Source organism: Equus przewalskii, chromosome 6 (assembly GCF_037783145.1).
Source record: "Equus przewalskii isolate Varuska chromosome 6, EquPr2, whole genome shotgun sequence".
NCBI classification, from domain to species: Eukaryota; Metazoa; Chordata; class Mammalia; order Perissodactyla; family Equidae; genus Equus; species Equus przewalskii.
The window spans coordinates 28,582,013-28,602,473 of record NC_091836.1 but is presented as its reverse complement, the minus strand read 5'-3'; the positions used below and the strand labels follow the sequence as shown (position 1 = coordinate 28,602,473).

The following is a 20,461-nucleotide window of genomic DNA, read 5'->3' as shown; positions in this document are numbered from 1 at the left end:
AGCTTTTGGGACAGGTGGTCAGCGCCCCCTTCCTTCCCTTGCACAGAATTTCTCAGCCCAGACAGTGAGGAGAGGAGAAACCTCTAGCCTAGCCTCTGGCCCAGTGAGGACACTGGCCTTCTCTGTGACACCTCCCTTGGGAAGACCCCTAGCCCATCCTGGGATACAGTCAGAGCCCTGAGCCCCTAGCCTGGCATCAACAGGGCTGTCCTGTAGATTGACTTGTCAATGGATGGCAGTGACTTGCCGATGGTGAAACCCAACCCCTTTCTTCCTCCTGACTTCCTCCCTCTCTGGGGTGAGCCAGGTGGTTGACCAGAAGGGCTGCCAGTTTAAAGATCCCAGACAAGCAGCAAACTCCAGCGCCTGGCCCATCTCTGCCCTTCAGGAGGAGAAGGGACCCGAGGCAGTCTGCCCAGCTGGCCCTAAGAGGCCTGGAAGCCAATGATAATGGCTAATGCGATACACACAATTTCATTACTCATGTGAAAATTGATTCTAACTCAGGGAGAAAGGAAAGGAAAATCTGCTTGGAATGTTAAATCCCAAAGATCTGGAATGGTTAGATGCGCTTGTGCTGGGAGAGTGGGTCTGTTACAACACAGACTCACGGGGATGGAATCAGACAGACATCTGCCTGGTGGGCCGGGGTGGGGGTGTCACCTGGAGATTTTCTACTTCCCTGAACAAGCACCTGCCTGTCACCAACTACTGTGCTCCATTCTTTCTTCCCAGGAGGAGACACCGTCTCCGGAAACAGGCCACCTCCCTACTGCCCTGCCGCCAAACCTGGCTGGGAAAGCGGAGCCATCCCGGAGACGGGCACACCTCCGCAGGGATGCGTGGAGCCTCAGAGACGGGGAGCGGTGTTGCATACCAAGCTTCCTCATCTCTAAAGACTTCTGCCCTCACTAGGGCTGTGTGACATATGAAAGTCTGCAGCTGCGACATCAAAACACATTTTTGTTGATTAAGGCTAAATAATTAAGACAAGGTTTTTATTTAAACATTGGCCTCGGCAATAAGTCACGAACGTGCTCTGTGGTTTTCCTTGCTGGGTGACATATAGATATGCATCCCTGCCCTCCACCTTGGGTCCATCCCATTAACAAGGAAACCCATTCCAAGGTGGGTTTTTTTTAAGAACGAGAGAGGATGTGTTCCAACCTATACACAGAAGGACATATATTTGTTCTGCAACAGATTCGCTCATTCATTATTGAGCACCTACTTTGTACATGGCTCGGGGCCAGGACAAGGCTATAAACAGGCGCAGGCAGCTCCACGGTGTGGCGGGAGAACAGCTTGCATGCGGCCATCCATCACGTACCACGAGAAGCAAGCTGATAGAGGTGGTGTGGCTCCAGAGACCAGTGAGAAGGAGTGATTCATTCTGCCTCGGGGTTCAGGGAGAGCTTCCAGGAGGCATCTGCTTTTGCCTCCTTCCCCGTGGGCGTCCGGGTGGGACTCCCCCAGGTAGTACAGACGCTGCTCCTCTGCTCCAGTGAGATCCCAGAGATCTCATTTGTACATACTCATCCGCCTTCTCTTCATGCCAATAAAAAGCAAGGCGGCACCCCTGTTCAGGACGGTGACTGTTTATTTTGAAGCTTGCTGTATGGCTGGGGCCCTGTGGGGCCCTATGGAGCCCGTAGACATCTCCAGCTAGGAGCTTCCCCCTGGACCACAGCCCAGATTTCCTCCTGCTTTCCATCCTCTCATTCCTGAGGAATCTGTTCACCAGGTAAGGAGAGGGGGATGGAACTGTGGAAGAGGAAAGGAGGCGTCCTGCATGTCCACTGATGGGGCGAAGAGTAAGGGACAGTGACACAAATAAGTTAGGCTCTCTGTCCTTTAGCCGCACTGCAGACTTTCAAATGTCGGAAGCAGCCACCCTGTCTTCCCTCCCACCTGCCTGCAGCCCCCGCGCCATCTCGCCAGCCCGCTCCTGGATGCCCTGCGGTTTTTATCAACGGTCCTCAGAGTGAGGTGCTGGCACTGGGCACCGTGCGCCCCCCACCGAGCGTGCTCTAGTCGGGGTGCACGTGGGGAAGCTGCCCTGCGGCTGAACACCTGGTCCCTTCCTCAGCTTGCATCTGGGCCACGGGAGCTGGTAGTCAGTCCCACCTCCAAGTCCTCTGCCCCAAATGAGGCCAAGTCGGGCTCCCCGTCCTGTGTTTGTGTAATTGATTATTTTAAAGATCTCCCATGCAAGGCTTTTCATTTCCTCATGATTAATTCCATCTTGTTGGTTTGGGCCCATTGTTCTGCCTATCGATCGTTCTGCATACTGATTATGTCATCCCCTCTCTTCCAGCCTGGTATCGTGTCAATCTGATAATCTGCCTTCTCTCTCCTCATCCACGCCATCGATAAATATGCCACCAGGACGGGCTCAAGGATGACGCCCTTAGCACTAGAGACATACAGGAAGGGCTCGGTTAATATGTGTCACACAAATAAATGAGTAACTGAATGAATAAACAGACAAATGTGACCTCTCGCTAGGTCCACCTTGATCTTTAACCAATGCTCTGGGTCAGACTGTATCCACAGTTATGAATCCATCTGTCTGCATCTTAGGGCGTTTGCAGCTTTTTATCTTATCCCTAAAGACACCCTCAAGACGTAGCTTAAGGCTCGCTGACATGAAGACATCCATGTCTAACATACTTAGACGTACTAAGCTTTGGAAAAAAAAGAAAAGGAGGTAAGTTGGACCTGCCTTCTTCATGAACTGCTGCCGGCCCTCATGAGCTCCTGTTTCCCTGGAGCTCCAAAGCCATCCGTTTCATGCTCTCTTTCCAAACGTTGCAGGAAGATGGCATAACACTTACTGCCTTATAATATTTGTAATCGACCTTCTTCTTCTCTGTGAAACCATCTGCCTTTCTCCAGGCCTCTAGCTCCCCTCTCCCTCTCCACAACTTCTCAGCACGACACTCCCAGAATCGCATCGACAATCTTCCATGGCTTCTCTAAGCATGGCTTTATGGTTACCTTTGTTTGTCCCAGTCTCCGATGTATCCCCAGCTTTGGCCCCCTGCGGTGCAAACGCAGCCCGGAAGTCAGGAGCAGCCAGTCGAGCTCATTAACACTGTGTTCACGCGCATTCACGTCCACTACCGAAAACCAAAAATGACACCCACGGAGTGAAGACGGGGTATAGCCACTCTCCTACCTTAAGGACTGCTCATCGTGGGTGAGCGAGGCATGAACACGTGTGACAATGCAAACGTGAGCTACAAGCATGAAAATGTGCATTAAAAGATTCAGCATTCATCGAGGTCCTGCTATGATAATAACGTTTTATATCACTTACTATGCTCAGCTAGTAAGCGCTGTATATATTTTACTTATTTTAATCCTCACTACAGTCCTACGCGACGAGGACAATCGTTATCTCCACTTTACAGCAAACAGAAGCGCACAGCTTTAAGCGGTAGAGTGGGGACTGGAACCTGCAGCCGGGCTCCAGAATGAGGCTCTCAACCATGGTTGCCTCTTCTTAGGCATGTTTACACACATCAGCAAGAACCCATCCCAAGCTTTCCACCTCATTTCCTCCAACCCACAAGCACACATCACATTCTTTCCTTCTAAATATTACTCAGCATTCTCTGAACATTTCACGCACTTTCATATCACTATGCCTCTGTTCATGCTATTGGCTTTGCTCAGAATATCCTTTCTCCTCTGGCTCACTCAGAAAACTCCTATTCATCCTTCAAAGCCCAGTTCAATGTTGCCTTTTCTGCAAATCATGTCCTAGTCCCATCCCAGATAGAATGGTTTGTTCCTTCCCTTCTGGTCCTATAGCAAGCTGTTTATACTACGCTCCATCAAAGCTGGCTAGATCAGGCTTTATAAATACTGGAAGGTTCTGGAACAGAGATGTGACAGCCAGGCAGCTGACAAAATAATAGCAAAAATAAAGTTTGCAGGTTATGTGGGGCCTTCACTTATTCATTCACTTCATAAATATTTATTTAATGCCTACTGTATACCAGGCACTCTTCTAGACACTGGGGATGCACAGTGAACAAAATGCAGAAATGCCTGCACAGGAGCTCACACTCTAGTGAGGGGAGACAGATAGGAAAGAAAACGAGCAAGTAAAACACAAGCACATTAGGAGGTAGTGGGTGCTGTGGGGATGAAGAAAGCAGGGGAAGGGGTGGGGGCAGGGCACGGAGGTTTTACCATTGGACCCTGAACACTGAGACTTATTCTCAGTTGCCACCAGAAGGTGCCACTCAGAATGGCAGGGAGGGTGTGCCTTTAACTATTCAGGCAGGCTTCAGACGGTGGAGACGGTGGTGACGGGGAGCCTTGATCATCTCATTAATTTGAGGAGGCAGGTGCAGACGACAAACGCCTGAGGGCACAGCTGGAACTGACCCGCGTCCATGGAGATTGCGTCTAACACAAGTGAGTGACGTCTGTGCACACAGGCAGGGCACAAAGCACTTTATGTGGATTATTTCATCTACTCCTCACAGGTCCATAAGGCGAGTGCAATTATCATCCCCCTTGTACAGATGAGAAAACTGAGGCTTGGAGACATTAACATCCTGACAAGGACCCAGGGAGTTTCAGCGATGGGGCTGGGATTCAAGCCCGGTCTGTGTGAGTTCCGGGCCACCATCCTGCCACCTCAGGCTCCAGAAATCACTAGCCTAGAGCTGCATCAGCCAAGAGTCCTACTCTCCTGGTCACCCCAAAATACACCCGAGAGCAGAGACACAGCACAGCATGAGGCAGCAGAGGGGACCCTCACCGCTGAGCCCCATTCCCCAGGGGAGGCTGGACAGTCCCCGGACGAGCGCTGGCCTCCTGGACTGGGCCTTCAGTTCTGCAGCCACAAGGAGGGGCCTGGCTGAGGGGAGAGGCTCCCAAATCCATGGCCAGGCCTGATGGGGAGCTTCCCTCCTGGGCTCCCCCACACGCCTCTCCTGCCTCCCCAGACCCGATCGGGTGCCGCCGGCCCCACCACACCCTAGACCATCCCTGCACGGTAAGAGGGTTTCCTCATCCTCCCTCTTAGGACAGCAAGCTACAGCACAGACACATGATCCAGACGCAGGTTTGACTGCCCACCTGTGGCCTCGCCTTCACGTCAAACCGGGCTCCTCCGGGGCCAGGTGGCTCCTGCTCATTGTTTCATCTTTCCCAGCACCGACGCCAGGACCTTCCCCTCCGCTCTCATCACTGCCACAGAGCCTGTCACTCCCTCAGCTCCTGCGCTTCCGAAGCGCCTGCTCTAGCTCCCTCGCCATCTTTCCCCCCACCCCCCCTCACTCTCCAGGCCCCAGCGCCTGCCCACCCACTCCACGCCCTTCAAGCAGCGTCTGCACTGTCCTGACTGGTCTGAGATCCTCGGCCCATCTCCCCACTGACCGTGACCCTGAGCCCTCCCGCTCTCCTGTCCTTTGGTCACCCCTGCCCTACAAAACCCCTAATGGCCAGCTTCTTCCCGCCCACACGCCAGCTTCTAAAGGCTGTCAGCACAGCATGATGACCCAGCAGTGCCACCGTCTGCCAGGGTCCTTCAGTGCTGCTCCGCAGTCCTTGGGGTCCTGGTCTGTCCCTCCCCTTCCTTCCATAGGCTTTTCCAAACTCCTTCTCCAGCCCCTCCACCCACTACCTACCCCTTCACACCCCCAAAGTGACGGTCTCTTCCTTCCTTGAGACTGTCAAGGCCACAGAGTGGCAATGCCCCCGATGCCCCCTCCCTGCAAAGATCAGCATTCGGCTGCCCTCCCTCCTCCTCTGGCCCCTTTAAGGGGAAGGTCCTCTGGCCCCACGGGTCCTTCCCTCTGGCTCTCTCCCGGTGTGTGTGCGCAGGAGCGGCCGGCCAGCTCGCAAGACTAGGTTGTGACACCTCTTCCCAGCTCTGTGTTGAGTGGCACCACATTTGTAGCTGAAAATGGCCCTGGTGAGAGGATTCACACCATGGGATCAGCAGACGCTACACAGCAGGGCTCCCCACAAGAGAGAGTCCGACCAGCTCACCACCGGGAGTCAACTCTCCGAGGGTGACCAGCATCCCAGTTTGCCCAGGACCATCCCGGGTTTGTCCCGAATCCCAGGAAGCCTCTCAGTCCTGGGCAACCAGGATGGCTGGTCATCCTCACCTCCTCATCTCAGCAGAGGTGCCCTCACTCGTTCCCCGTGCTCAGGTCTCCCTCAGGCAGGAGAAGCCCTCCCTGGAACCTGTGCCCGGTCCGGGTGCTTCCTGGCCTCTGCTGTCCTCCCCAGCCAGGCTGCCCGTCAACAGAAGAATGGTTACAGAAAATGCGGTACGTACACAATGGAATATTATTCAGCCGTAAAAAAAGAAGGAAATCCTGACATTTACAACAACATGGATGGACCCCTTGAGGGCATTAAGCTAAGTGAAATAACTCAGACAGAGACAAATACTGTGTGATCTCACTTATGTGGAATCTAGAAACAAACAAACAAAACTCATAGAAAAAGAGATCAGACTTGTGCTTACCAGAAGCAAGGGTGGGGGGAGGGGAATTGGAGGAAGGTGGTCAAAAGGTACAAACTTCGAGTTACAGGACAAATAAGCGCTCAGGATGTAAGTACATCATGACAACTACAGCTAACTCTGCTGTATGGTACAGAGGAAAGTGGTTAAGAGAGGAAATCCTGATTCTCATCACAAGGGAAGAAATTGTTTTTCTTTTTATTGTATCTATATGCGCTGATGGATGCTAACTAAGCTTATTGCAGCAAACATTTCACAATACAGCTAAGTCAAACCATTCTGCCATACACCTTCAACTTATACATTTAAGTTGTCAATGTATGTCAACTGACAATGACAGTCATTGTCTGCATGTCAATATTTACAATGTATGTCAAGTATATCTCAATAAAACTGGGAAAAAACACAAAAAAACAAAAAAATCTCTGGCCTGGATGGAGTAACTACTACTAGGAATTCCATAGCAATGACTCTAGCAGCTACATTTGGAGGGCATGAAGTCCTGGAATGCTTTTTAAAAGAAAACCATGTTTTGTTAGTTTTAATATGCATCTTTTCTGTGTTTTGGAAAACATGCTATTAAACAATGCTAGGGAGTCAATGGTTTATCAACCGATAGTCTTGAGGGTAAGATTCGGGCCACGTCTGAGTCTTCTTGTCAACGAGCAGAATCAGCGTGTTGCAGCCAGAAAGGTTCCTTCTCATTCCAGGGAACGTGAGTGTGCAGCCTTTACATAATAAATAAAGACATTTTTATTGATTGAGGAACTGTAACAGGTAATAATTCGGCTTTTGATGAGACTTTATCCATGTGCTTTACAAAAATAAGTTTTTATAACCATTGGTTACAAAAAAAAAGAATCTGAGAATCATCTAACACTTGCCTTTCACCCCCCACAGCTAGTCAACCCTGACGTGTCCCAGGGAGCCCACCCCCTCCGGCCTCTCAAGCCCCCGTGCCCCTCCGCGCCTGATGCCCCACCTCAGCCAGCCCCCAGCCCTTGTGCAGGGTCACTGCCATGCTCAGTAGCTGCTCTCCGTGCCCCTAGTCTGGATCAAGTCCCATCCATCCTCCAGTCTGCAGCCAGAGCAATTACTTCTAAACACACCTCTGATCAAGCTGGTCCTCCGTTTAAAACTTCTCAGTGGCTCTCTGTAGCTTTCAGGATAAAGTTAAAACATTTTAGTGTACACACAGAAGACCCTCCATAATCTGGCTCTGCAGGGACATCCCAAGGTCACCAACCCAACCCTTGGTGTAACATCCTTGGGCCAGACAAGAGCTGCAAGGTCGCAGGAGGCTGGAGAAGCCAGCACCCCTGAGTCAGACGCCTGGGTTCCTATCTCCGGTCCTCCACCAAGGACATGTGGGGTCTGGGCCTCACTGTCTCTGTGATGAAAGGAGATGTTCATAGGACCTGTGTGTAGGGTTGTTATGAGGATTAAACTAGACAATGCAAGGAATTAGACACTGCCCAATGCTTAGTGAGTGCTCAGCATGTTGTCACTACTGTAATTATAAACAGTCCCCAGCCTTCCTCTCGGCCACCTCTCCCTGGAAGGGGCCCCAGCCCAGCCATCACACACGGCACCCTCTGCCTGGGATGCCCGTGCCCTTTTCTTTGCCAGGCTAACTCCTACTGGTCCTTTGAAACGCAGCTCTAACTGGATGGCAAGTGTTGTTCCTCCTCCAGGAAGCCTCTCCTGCTGCCCACGTCTGATTTCAACGTCCTCTCTGTGTCCCCATGGCCGCCTGCCTCGGCCTCCACCTTGGCACCTCATGCTGCATGGTATCATCTGTTCACTTCTCTGTCTTCACTACAAAATGCTGAACTCAGGAGTCTGTCCCCTGAGTGCTGAACACAGGGCCTGGTGTAGAGTTGGGGCCCAAAAAAATATTCACTGCACGAATGAATGAATGGACGGATGAAAGGATGAATGAAACAGCAAAACCAGGCCTCATCCCGTGGGTCTCCAGGCCGCTGCCCTTCCCACTCCCTTAACATCTCAAAGCATCTAAAGCCCCAAAAGAAATGCTCCAGGCCGACTCTGTCTTTGTCCTGGGTCTCCAGATCCTTTGGAAAACTACGGTCGTGGACTGAGTCACGGGAATCACCATGGGAGGGACTATCGGCTACTGGGAGGCCAAAGCTGGAGCCGGAAAACAAAAGATGCTCATTATGAAGCCAGCGAAATGACACGAAGGTTGGGGGTGCAGAGAAGGGTCCACATTAGAGGAAGAAAAACAAGGGCAGAGCAGGCAAACTATTTAAGCAGTCGACTCAAAGGGAAGGACAGACTAAATCAAACCCTGACAGGCAATCAATGGACATTCAATTAACAGTTACAATATTACTAATTTACACAAAACATCTAAACAATACCCTTTCCCTCTCTGAGAAGACGGGTTCAACGCCTCCCGGCGGTTTGCACATTCCCTGCTAAGCCGCAGTTGCTGGCCACTGTGCCCACACCCAGGGCAGACCCCACGGCACTGGGACAGCCAGACCACAAGACGCAGGGGTGAAGGGTGGGCCTGGGCGGGTGCAGAGAGCTTGGCCTGGGCTGGAGAAAGGACATTCAGGGTAGTGAGGCCAGGTGACTTCTGGAACTGAGGAGGAGCAAGCAAGGACTCAGGGAGGCCACCATCAGCATCACGCAATCATTCTCGCATCAGCAGCCCAGGGGTCCGAGTGGCCACAGACCCCACTCAGCCTTGGAAGTCCTGCTCCCTGCAGTCTGTGGTGCTCCGAAGGTGAATACCTGCCAGGTGCGTTGAGGTCCGTCTTCAGGCTCAGAGCACCCAGAGATGGGGCAGGGGGAGATCTCCATTTAGGAGTAAAGAGAGAGAAAGGGGTGGCACCCACTCCACAGGGACACCCCCAGGTCACTGACCCAACCTTGGTGTGACAGCCTTGGGCCAGAACCTTGAGGCAGCAGGGTGCTGAAGGAGCCAGGCAGAGCTCAGTTCTAACCACGACCTTGAGCGGGCCTCTTACTGCTCCAGGCCTCAGTTTCCCGCTCCAATAAAATGAGACAATACTGGTGCCCACCTCAAGGTTGGGTGAGACCTGGAGAGCGGTGTGTGGAGCGTCTGGTCCTTAGCGCTGGTGACTCTTGGTGTCTAAGCGCTAATGTGGGCAGCGCTCCAGAGCAGGTGCCTGTGGTGGGGACAGGGAGGGCAGGGGAGGAGGAGGGGAGGGAAACGCCATTTCTCGTCTCGTCCCATCGTTCCTGACGAGTGCATTCTGAAAGATGTCACAGCTACCACCTCCACACACACAAATCCCAGGTCCCCTCCCATTTTCTAAGCCTCCGAAAGCCCAGCTTTAAGCAAAGCAGTTTCTCGAGGAAGGCAGGAGTGCTGTCTCCAAACAGCGGAAGGGCTGCCACACCTTCTGCGCACACAGCCCTGCCTCCCTCCCGGCCTTTTACAGACGAGGAAACTGTCACCAAGAGGTCAAACGACATGCTTAACGTCACACAGTGGCTGGCCTCATCTTTCTTAAATTATATTTTTTCCAGCCCGTGATGCTCCAGAGACACAAGCAGGACCAGTGAACCACAGGGACAGAGGTGCCGTCTGAGGGGGAGAGAGGTCTCAGGATCAGAGCTCCCCTCACCCCAAAGGTCCATGGGGCTCCGAGTCCCAACACCCGGCCCGCTCTCTCCCTGCCTACATTCCCAGACGTCATGGGGCCGATGGCGTGTCCCTTGACTGTTCTCAGGCTGGGCCTGGCAGAACCCAGCTGCTCTGTAATTCAGCTGTCAGAGACGGAGGCATCCACGGACCACAGGCCTGGGACCTCGCAGGAAGTGGCTTTCCAAACCACGCTTTTGAACACAGATGACTGAAAGAGATATTTGGGAGCTATTCACCCAGCCAACAGGCCCCTTCTCAGCCTGTAGAGGCTGTCACTGTTGGTAAATGTGTTTTCTGATCCATTTGAACACGCAGATTAACGATCTCCGCAACCCGACGGACTGGGAGTGGAGAGCTGCGCCCCGTAATGAGCCCTCCCATCCCCCACCCCATGGGGAACCTGCACTAGCTTAGTCCCCCTGTCACTCCTCCCCATGAAATAGCCTTCCCTACATCCTCTCCCCACAGGCCATCGACCAATTCATTTGCTCACCATTATTTTTGAAACTCAAATTTTATTAGCAGTGGAGCATGAGTAATAAATACTAATACACTGTTTGCACTTGAATTAGCCCTGCACATCCTGGGACCACAGGGCTATTTGTCAAAGCCAGACTTCCCCGCCACCCGCACTTTATGGCCGGGACACAGGCCCTTCCAAGGTCACGGACTCTGGGGCGCCAAGCAAGGACAGGAGGGTGTCCGGACGACTCACACTTGGGGCCCCCTGATTCCTAAGCAGGGCGTGGAACTGCCTGGAAGGAAGGGCAGCTATGGTGGGGCTTTAATGCTAGAAAAAGGGGACCAGATGCCAGCTTCCCTGCCCACCAGCTGCGTGACATGGGGCAGGCATATCAGGGTAACCACTCGCAACTTGCGTTTCCTCATCTGTGCAATGGGTCAATGACACCCACCTCCCAGGGTTGCTGGGGGGATTAAATCACAAGCCAGATATGAAAGCCCCTAAAAGCAAACTTGCACATAGTGGGGACGGTGGCCACGGGAGGATGCGGAAGGGGGTTTCTCTCTACGAGGAGTCATAATATACCTGAGGTCACCTGCACCTGGTCCCACAGACGGAGGAACGATGGGCAGCACCTTTCCTGGTGCCCCTCGTCCCTACAGGGGGCTTACATACTGGAATGTCCAGGCACATCTGTGGGACCGTATGACGCTGCCTCTGTGTGCAGACGTCAGGAACCCAGTGAGGAGCAAAACAGACATGGTCCCCGGTGCCCAGGCTGGGCTCCTGATGCCTGCCTCCAACAGCTGTGTTGGGGCCCAGATTCAGGTAGAGGGAGCCAGGGCTAAGGGCAATCTTTCCAACGCAGGTGGGCACAGCAGCTGGGCTCCCCAAGAAGGCCCCCTGAGCCTTGCTTCTCTCTTTGGGGCTCAACGGCCCGCTTCTTTCAACAAACATTCAGCAGGACACTCCCGTGTGCCGGGCTCCATGTTAGTCAGGGCACAGAAGCAGATGCAACAGCCGGGTCCAGTCCCTGGCTTCCCAGGGCCCAGTGCCCAATGTGGGAGGCAGAGCAGTGAACAGGCAGTTACAGTGCAGTGTGGGAGTGCTCCCCAGGGAAGGAGAGCAGGAGGCCGTGGGAGCACACAGAAGGGGCCCCATTCAGGCTGGGTGAGGCAGCAGAAGAAGGCTTCCTGCAAGAGGACTGGATAAGCAGGAGCAAAGCAAGAGAAGGAAGGAGCTAGAGGAACCAGTTCCAAGCAGGGTGAGCAGCATGTGCAAAGGTCCTGAGGCAAAGACAGTCAAAGCTACACTGGGAAACTAGAGTCAGCACTGCAGATGGGCACCTGCTAAATGGGTGGAATCCCTAAGAGAGGCCCAGAGGAAGGGTCCTCAATAGTCTCTGCCTTCAGCCAGCCTCCAGCCCAACAGAGGTGACAGGACCAATACATTGGAGATGGACTTAAGACAAAAACAATCATAAACAGCCAGAACCTGTTAATGTGCTTATTCTGTTCACAGTGTATATGTCCTTGCTGAGGGCTGGGACCATCAAGAGCTGAAGGGGTTAACCAGGGCAGGCCTCCCAGAGGAGGTGAGCAGGCTGAGTTGGTAGAGAAGCTGTCCGCCCTCCAGGACCCTGAGTGGTGCCCCCAGGCCCCTTTTTCCCCATCTGATTGGAAACCCTGGACAACAATAAAGCTTTATCTGCTTCGCCAGTTGCATGTAAATGCAGACACCGTGCCACCTCTCTCCCACTAGACACGGCCACATGTCAGGGTGGCTGAGTCGGACTTAGGGTGATTTGCTGAGCCAAACAACAAAGGCAACAAAAGCTCCTGACTCCCCAGCCTCCTCCCAGCTCCCAGCCGCCCCTGGACGACGAGGCAGGCTGCGCCCAGCTTCTCCATGAGCAGGGAGGTCCCTACGAAGATGCAAATCCTGCACAGGCCCTGGGAGACTGAGGGATTCGCAGGGTGCAGAGCAGCTCCTCCTCCCTCCTTGGCCCGGAGAAACACTGGCTCCTCTGCTCTCACCGAGAAGGGCTGCAGGGCGTTTGCACTGAGCACAACAGTCTGCCCTGGAGCCTGGAGCCTGCACCCAGCCCCTCCCGCCACGACCCTCACCTTCGGAGACACAGTGCTGCACTCCACACAAATGCATCCCTTCTGCCTCCCGCTTCCCCCTCACTTCCATTCTGGAGGCTTCTCCAGGCCAGGACCCGTACAGGAACTGTGGCTGTTACGCACATTCCACCACAAGCTGCGGGGCCCAGGGGGACCCTGGCTCAAGCAGAGTTGCAAAGACAACACAGACCCAGAAGCCATCCCCTCCAGTTAGCGGAGGAAGCGGTCAGGGCAACCCTTATGTCCACACCCCACCCGGAGCACCAGCTCCAGAGTCAGACCCGGCCTGAGCCCACCTCCGCCACAGGCTGGCTGTGTGACTTTGGGCAACTTATGTAACCTCTCTGAGCCTTTGTTTTGCCACTTGTAAAATGGGGGTGGTCGTGAGGATTAAAAGAAATTGCACGTGAAGTGATCAGCACACTGCCTAAAATATCAGCCACTACTCTCATTAGCGTCATTCCAGGCGTCCTCTCAAACACTTTGTCAAGAGACCAGACTCTGCTTGGCACGCCATGCTGTGGTAGGTGTCCCATATATAAAGTGGAGGAAGATGGGCAAGGATGTTAGTTCAGGGCCAGTCTTCCTCAGCAAAAAGAGGAGGATTGGCAGCAGTTAGCTCAGGGCTAATCCTCCTCAAAAAAAAAATAAATAAATAAAAATACACAACTATGTACCGGGGGGCTTTGGGGAGAAAAAGGAAAAATAAAATCTTTAAAAAATAATAAAATTCAAAAAAAAAAAGAAAAGATCACTAAAACTATTAAGGAGCCGGCCCGGTGGCGCAGTGGTTAAGTTTGCATGTTCCGCTTCTCGGCAGCCCAGGGTTCGCCGGTTCGGATCCCGGGTGCGGACATGGCACCGCTTGGCAAAAAAAAGAGACCAGACTCTACCCACTGTAACCTGAGCAGTATAAGCACTTAAAAAAAAATCTTTTTAAATTGGAGTGTAATGTTCGTGTGTGGAGCTCCACGAATTTCCCATATAAGCAGCTCTCAGATGAAGAAACAGAGTGCTATCAGGACCCTGGGGGCCCCGCACCCCCGCCAAGGGTGACTCCCGCCCTGACAGCCGTTACCGCAGACCACGCTGTCCGTTCTGGAACCGTCTATAATACAGCCATACAGAACGCGCCGACTATACCTGATGATTCCCAGAGCCCTCTCATAGATCTGAGCCACTGTGCTCCTCCTCAGGCCCCATGGATTAGGATTTTTCTTGTCCCCAATCTTACTGCTGAGCAATCGGGGGCTTCAGATGTAGTGACTGACTTGTCCAAGGCTGCACAGTAGGCAAAGAGGCAGGGACTCTCAACCCCGGCTGGCCCAGCCCTCTCCTGTCACCTCTCCACCACGCCAGGCTATTTTCCACTGATCACACCAGCCTCCCCTATGCTGCTGGGATGCGCCCCCACTCCAGGAAGCTCCCCTGGGTTGCTCAGAGAGCCTTCAGCCTGTCCTGCTCCACCCACGTCAGCCTGGACACTGGGTCTTCACACGCAGTTAACCTGGGCATGACCTGGCGGGCGCGCGTTTACCGCCTGCGGTGGGTTTGCACATTGTCTCTGCCCAGCTCTGCTCCGCATGCCTCTTGGAGTCACAACTCCCGGACGGCGGGGCCTGCTTCTACGGCTCCTTCCATGCCCTGCCCAGGATGGATGGGGCTGGCTGGAGGCAGGGGAGGATGGGGGCATACCTGAATCAGGGGCCGGCCAGGTGGGAGCAGTGGAGCAGGGCACTCGTTCCCCTGGCTTGACGAGGGCTCCATGCAAGTCAGTCTAATGATGGGCACGGGACAAGAATGAACCAGGGGCCCAGGGACCCCATTTCAAATCCTCGTTCTGCAAGTCACGTGACCTTGGGCAAGCTACCTCTGCTCTCAGAGCCTCAGTTTCCTTACTTGTAAAATGAGATGATTGGAATAAATCTGACTTGACAAATTCCTTGTGCCTTATGCCCACCGGAGACCTCATGAGTCAACCCGGACCCTATTCCAGGGAGCCCACGCTTGGCCCCAGGCTCCTCCTAACCCAGCATGGCAGGCATCTCCCCAACCAGCAGAAACGGGCGCAGGAGGAAACCTGGCTGACACCGCCCATCACGACCAGCACCCCACGAGAGTCACTGGGACTCTGCATCCACATGCACCTCCTGACCAGCCCGAGGATCCAGGGGGTGAAAGGGCAGACAGAGTCTCGCTCATCTCCCAGATCCTGGGTCCCTCTTCATCGCCCCACACAAAGGCAGCCTTTTCCTAGGTCCTCTGCCCTGCAGGCCCCACTCCCCCCCCCGCCCACTGCCCTCCCACTAACCAACTGTTCTCCAGGGAAAGGAATTCCGGGCTGTGCACCGTCCTTAGCTCACGATGGGTGCGTCTGCCCTGGGGAACAGCCTGGGGCTCAGGCCTCCACCTCCAGAGCCTCCTCCCGACTCGGGTGCAGCAGTGTCCCAACCCTGATCTAGAAGCCAGGCTCCTCCCCGACGTGCGCCACCTCTGCTCTCACTAGACACCCTATCCAGTGCCCCTCGACCCCTGATGCCCGGCTCAGCTGCATCCAAGGCGGGGGCGAGGCACTCAGGGCTAAGGCCCAGGCAGACGCAGGGCTGCCCTCTCCTGGATCAGCTCCACGATGGGATATACACTAGTTCCAGATCCACCCGGGACAGGTGTTCTGAGATGCAGGCAACCCACTGTCATCCCAGGCATCTGTGGTTGAAGCAGCCCATCCAAGCTTCCCAGAGCCGAGGCTCATCACTAGTCAAGGGCTCCAGGCTCCAGGGAAAAAGAAGCCATTCATTCAACAAATATTCCTTGCGCACCTGCTGTACGCCGGTACTGTACTAGCTATGGGGGATGGAACGCTGAGAAACAGGCCCGGGCCACGAGCCAGTGGAGCTGTGTCACACAGGGGAGACAGACGATGACCTCTGCTGACCTCCCGGAAGCACCCAAGCGGGGCCAACTTGCCCCTCCATCACCCTGACCCTCCCCCAGGTGAGATGCTTAAGTTCCTCCCCCATGGAGGCTGGAGGCTCAGGCAGAGACACCTGCTGGCTCCTTGCAGAGGCACTTGCCACCCTGGAGAAGCTGTGCAGACAGAGAAAGGGCAGTGGTACGCGTGACCTTGTGCAAGGCACTCAGACTCTCAGAGCCTCCATTCCCTCCTGGGTCACCCGGAACGAACAATCCTCCCAGGGTAGTGTTGCTGTGAGGATCTGCCATGACATATGAGGATGGGAACTCAAGAAGCAACAAAAGCAGCAGCATTATTGGCCCAGGAACCTGGGACCAAGGTCATCGCCACCCCAGCTCCTGAGGCTCAAGGTCAAGCTCTGAGCATCCCCCACGACTAATCCCCAAGAAGGAGCCAAGGGGAAGAGCAACAGCCCACCGGCTGCCCGCCTGCTGGGCTCGTGAGGGTGGAAATGCACTCTCCCAGCACAATCTCCACTACCCAGAGTCCAGGTGCCATGTTTCCTTCCCGTTCGCATCCTTCCTGGCAGACCTCGTGGTCCAGCCTAACTACTCTGGATGCCGCAGGACTCTCAGTGTTCAAAGGACAGTGCGATGGTGCTATTTTATCTCAAATAAGCTGATGCACTCCCTTCACCTAGTTGCCCACCCTGTGCTCTTAGATGTGGGTCATCTGGACTTTTTGGCCCTCTGGTGGGCTGTCTGCAGCATCGCCCAGCCTCAAAGGAGCTCCGACAAGCAGGAGGCCACCTCAGCCCCATGGCCCCAGGACGCGAGGCCCCATCTAGCATCTGACAGATCCAGAAGACATCCGTGCACACGGGCCCAGCACACAGAGGCACTTGGGAAGTGTGTGCTACGGACGGATGCGGGACAACCCTAGCACGCCACGTGGCCAAGGGCCAGGCAGCTATCTGCCCGTGAGGCAAGTCCTCACCGTGGACATTTCTCTGAGCCCCAGGCCATCATCTTCCTGAGACTCCACCTGGGGAAGAGAGTCTGGGAGACAAACCCAGGGAGGATGAGAGTGAATCCTGGCTTTGCTGCTTGCTCGCGAGGCATCTTCCCATCCGGAGGGCTGGAATGGGAAGAAGGCAGAAGCACATTCGGGGCCTCCAAGAAGGGTGCAGAACGAGCCCCCATGAGAAGTAGGTTTGGCTCAGTAGAAGGTAAAACTTTCCAGTATTTTCTGAAGAAAATCACTTGCACATCCTGAGTACCTTCTATACACTAGGCCACCGGTGTGCTGGACACTCTCACACGTCACGCCTTCTCACGGCCCAGAGAAGGATGGCCTGCCTCACGAGCAGTCAAGAGCACAGCCCAGACTGCCAAATTCACAGCCCAGCTCCGCCACTGACTATGTTGCCTGGGGTGAGCTACGTGACCTCTCTGGGCCTCAGTTTTCTCATATGCAAAATGAGACCACAATAAGCTCTACTTCGTAGGGTTGTTGGAAGATCAACTTAACACATATGAAGCATCTTGAACATAGTCAGTGCTCAGTGTTAGCTTTCAGAAGATGGGGAGGAGGAAGAGGAGGAGGAGGAGAAGGAGGAAGAGATGGCGGCCACGGCTGGAGAACTAGCCAGTGGAAATTCTGGCTGCAGACTAGAGGAGAGCATCTGGGAGGATGAATAGTGATGCAAGGACCTCAAGCTCCGTCCAGGAAGCAGATTCCATGATTCATTTAACCTCCCCGGGTTTCAGTTTTCCCAGCAATAAAATGGGCGTTATCATTCCTGGGCTTTATTCTGTGTAACAGTCTCAACCCTGGGCAGAGCAGGTGTGCCAAGGACTGCGGCCTCCACCATTGGCGTAGGTTGCGGGGAGCCTTCTGAAGGCACTGGGTGTGCAGACAGAGGCCCAGGCAGCGTCGGGAGTCCTGGATCCTGGGCCAACCTCTCAATCAAGAAACTGTGTGGTTTCCAGCCAGTCACTGAAATTCTGAGTCTGGGATGATAAGGCCCACCTGCCTTACCTACTTCTCAGCTTGGCGGCCCTGTGAGACCCCTGGGGGAGGGGCAGAAATCACCAAGAACATCGCGAGCCTTTGGCTGGTGTTACCATCAGGAAGCATACCAGCAGCTTCAGCACAAGGGTCGGCTGTGCTGATGGAGGCTTGGGGGATGGGGGGCTGGGGAGAAGCCCCATGACCTCCCCCCAGGAAACGACACCGTGAGGGTCTTCTGGCCCTCCCTAAGCCCACTCTAGTCTTGTCTGCTTCTGAAACAGCCTCTGCTGCCTCCAGAAAGGAGATGTCCAAATTCTCATCCTGTCCCTGACCTTGCTGGGGCCTTCTGTCATGATCCTATGAACTGAACTAGGCCGGGGGAGACACCGTGAAGGTCAATAATGACCACGACTGTGACCGCAGTGCTCCAGCAGATTCCATCCAGCAACACCCTATCTAACTCTGAGGGCCCACGACCCCAGTTAGAACAGCTTCTGACAACCCCAGCCAGCTGGGCCTGGGGCCCTGGAGGGGATGGTGGGAAGACGGACGCTGGAGGGTCCGGGATGGGGGGTAGCCGTGAGCTTGCAGGCTCAGCTGAGTGCCATGAACGCTCCAACTTTTCGGCTCATGACAGTCTCATCAGCACTTCACGTTGCTGCCTTTTTCCCGCCTCCACCCCAGGCTCTCCCCTGCACAGCCTCCACGTCAGAAAACACTGTGCACGATTCAGGGACCACCGCAGGAGCTCTGCTGGGGGTTGTCTTTGATCAATTCCCTAATATTTCCAGTGACCTCTCACTCAGGGGTCAAAGACATCAGACCAAGGAAAGACAAGCCCCAGAGCGCATTGAGGGTCCACACCCCCTCCATGCCGACGGCTGCACAGCCTGGGCCTGGGGCTGCAGGCCATCAGCTCCGGACATGAGCTTCGGCCTCCTGCCTATGAGATGAGGAACAGGAGTGGCAGTGAGGTAGCCGGAGGGGGAGTCGAGGGAATTAGGGGGATCAGGGCATATTTCACATACACATGCACCTGTGCACATGCGTGCGTGCAGCCACACACACAGGAACCTCTACCACCAGACTGTGAAATCAGGCCGCCGGGTACAAATTCCAACTCTGCTTCTTGCAGCTACGGGAATTGGGGCTAATTGATCATCTACTCTGATCTCAGCTCCTCATCTGTAAAATGGGTATATTAATAGAACCACAATGTTACACAGAGGATGAATTCAAGGTAATGTCTAGAAAGCACTCTGCACCACGCTTGCTATGTAGCAAGCATCCGAGGAACATTAGCGGCTAGTCCTGTCACTGGCGGTGGTGGCTAACCTGTCCACTTAAGAAACATTTACTGAGCACCTCCTATGTGCCAGCCTTCTGCTAGAGACAGAAGACAGGGCCGAACCCCTCCCCCAGGAGTTCCCCATCTAGTGCCTTCAAGAATCGAGATCATTCTCCTGCTTAGTTCCTGTCCCATTTTGTTTGGATGCTGGAGGGGACCAAACACTTTGGTGAAGTCTCTCTTCTCCAGCTCTCTCATTCCCGCAGAGAGGCCACGAGACCCAGTGACGAGGACGTGGGCCAGGGAGCCTGGAGCCCCAGCTCTGCTGCTCCTGACCTACAGCCTGGACAGGTGCCTTAACCGCCCCAGGCCTCAGGGCCCTCCTCTGGCTGGGGCTGGCACTAAACCCACTCTAGACTTCTCTGATGATGATAAAAAATTTTTAAAAAGCCATTGCTGCCTCCCAAAAGGGCCACATCCAATTCCCATCCTCTCCCCAACCTTGTAGGGACAGTATTCCTTAGTCTTGTGAACCAGGCTGGACTAAGAGAGACGCTGGGAAGATGAAAACATGATCATACTTCCAACAATAACAACTGCGAGCATTTACTGGGCAGTCGGTACACCTGCTGACTGAGGGGCAGGGGTTGTGCTCCTTACACTCTGTGCCCACAGCCACGCCACTGCAACCGCAAGAGCTGGGACTGGATCCCGGCAGTCTGATCCAGGAGCAGCCAACCACTGCACCACACAGCCTCTGGGGCAGGAAGAGTGCCCCATGGGCCACCTGGACAGGCAGAGAGGAGCACAGAGCTGCCCCCAAAAGGTGACAGCAGCATTTCACTCCCTAAACCCAGCCTCCCTGCTCAGAGCCCCACTGGGCTGAGAGCAGAAACGACCCCAGCTGCTCCGGCACCCCAAGATGCGCCCCCACCCTGCACGGCTTCTTTCACTTTTCTGTTTTATTAAGTGTGCCTGGGAGCCAGCCTCTCACACATCTTAACCTCCTCTGGGCTATTGATTTCTCATTCTATTAAATCCTCTCTTTAACTCTGGCCGCTAAACTCCGATTCCAAACGTGTGCGTGCTCCACAACTGCTCTCCCAGGCAACCGCTATGCCCCCCTGGCCTGGGGGGTCCCACCCCTCCCTGCTCCCTCCTCTGGGGTCTTCACATGATTATCTCACTGAATCAGGAACTCCGTGAGGCTGAGTTTATTGTAAGCCCGTGTTGATAGAGGGGGAACTGAGGCAGCAATAAGCAGCCTGGATTTCCTGTTTCCGAGTCAGCTCTCTTCCACTGGTCCACAGGACACCCCTCCCCCCACAAAAAATGCCCCAGGAGACGTTGTGCACACCCCGGCTTCCATTTCAGCCTCTCCATGGCCAAAATACCCCACAGCACCCCAAAAAGTGATCATCACCACCACCTGGTTTTTACTACTTCCTCTGAGCAAACTGCTCCCCGAGAAAAGCCGGAGGAGAAGGAAGGGCCAGGAGCATGAGGGCCGACTTC

At 54.4% G+C, this 20,461-nt stretch overlaps 1 protein-coding gene across 12 annotated transcripts in view; it reads right to left on the bottom strand.

Annotated features, from left to right (window-relative positions):
* GRIK4 (glutamate ionotropic receptor kainate type subunit 4) overlaps nt 1-20,461 on the bottom strand; it is a 413,573-nt gene that overhangs the window by 386,716 nt on the left and 6,396 nt on the right. For 3 of the 12 annotated variants that reach the window (XM_070625042.1, XM_070625045.1, XM_070625054.1), the window contains exon 1: nt 5,101-5,316. The exons of the other annotated variants lie outside the window; for them this stretch is intronic. The gene's annotated coding sequence lies outside the window, so the exon portion shown is untranslated. Of the gene's footprint in view, nt 1-5,100; nt 5,317-20,461 lie in introns of those variants that run through there. 12 annotated transcript variants of the gene reach the window in all.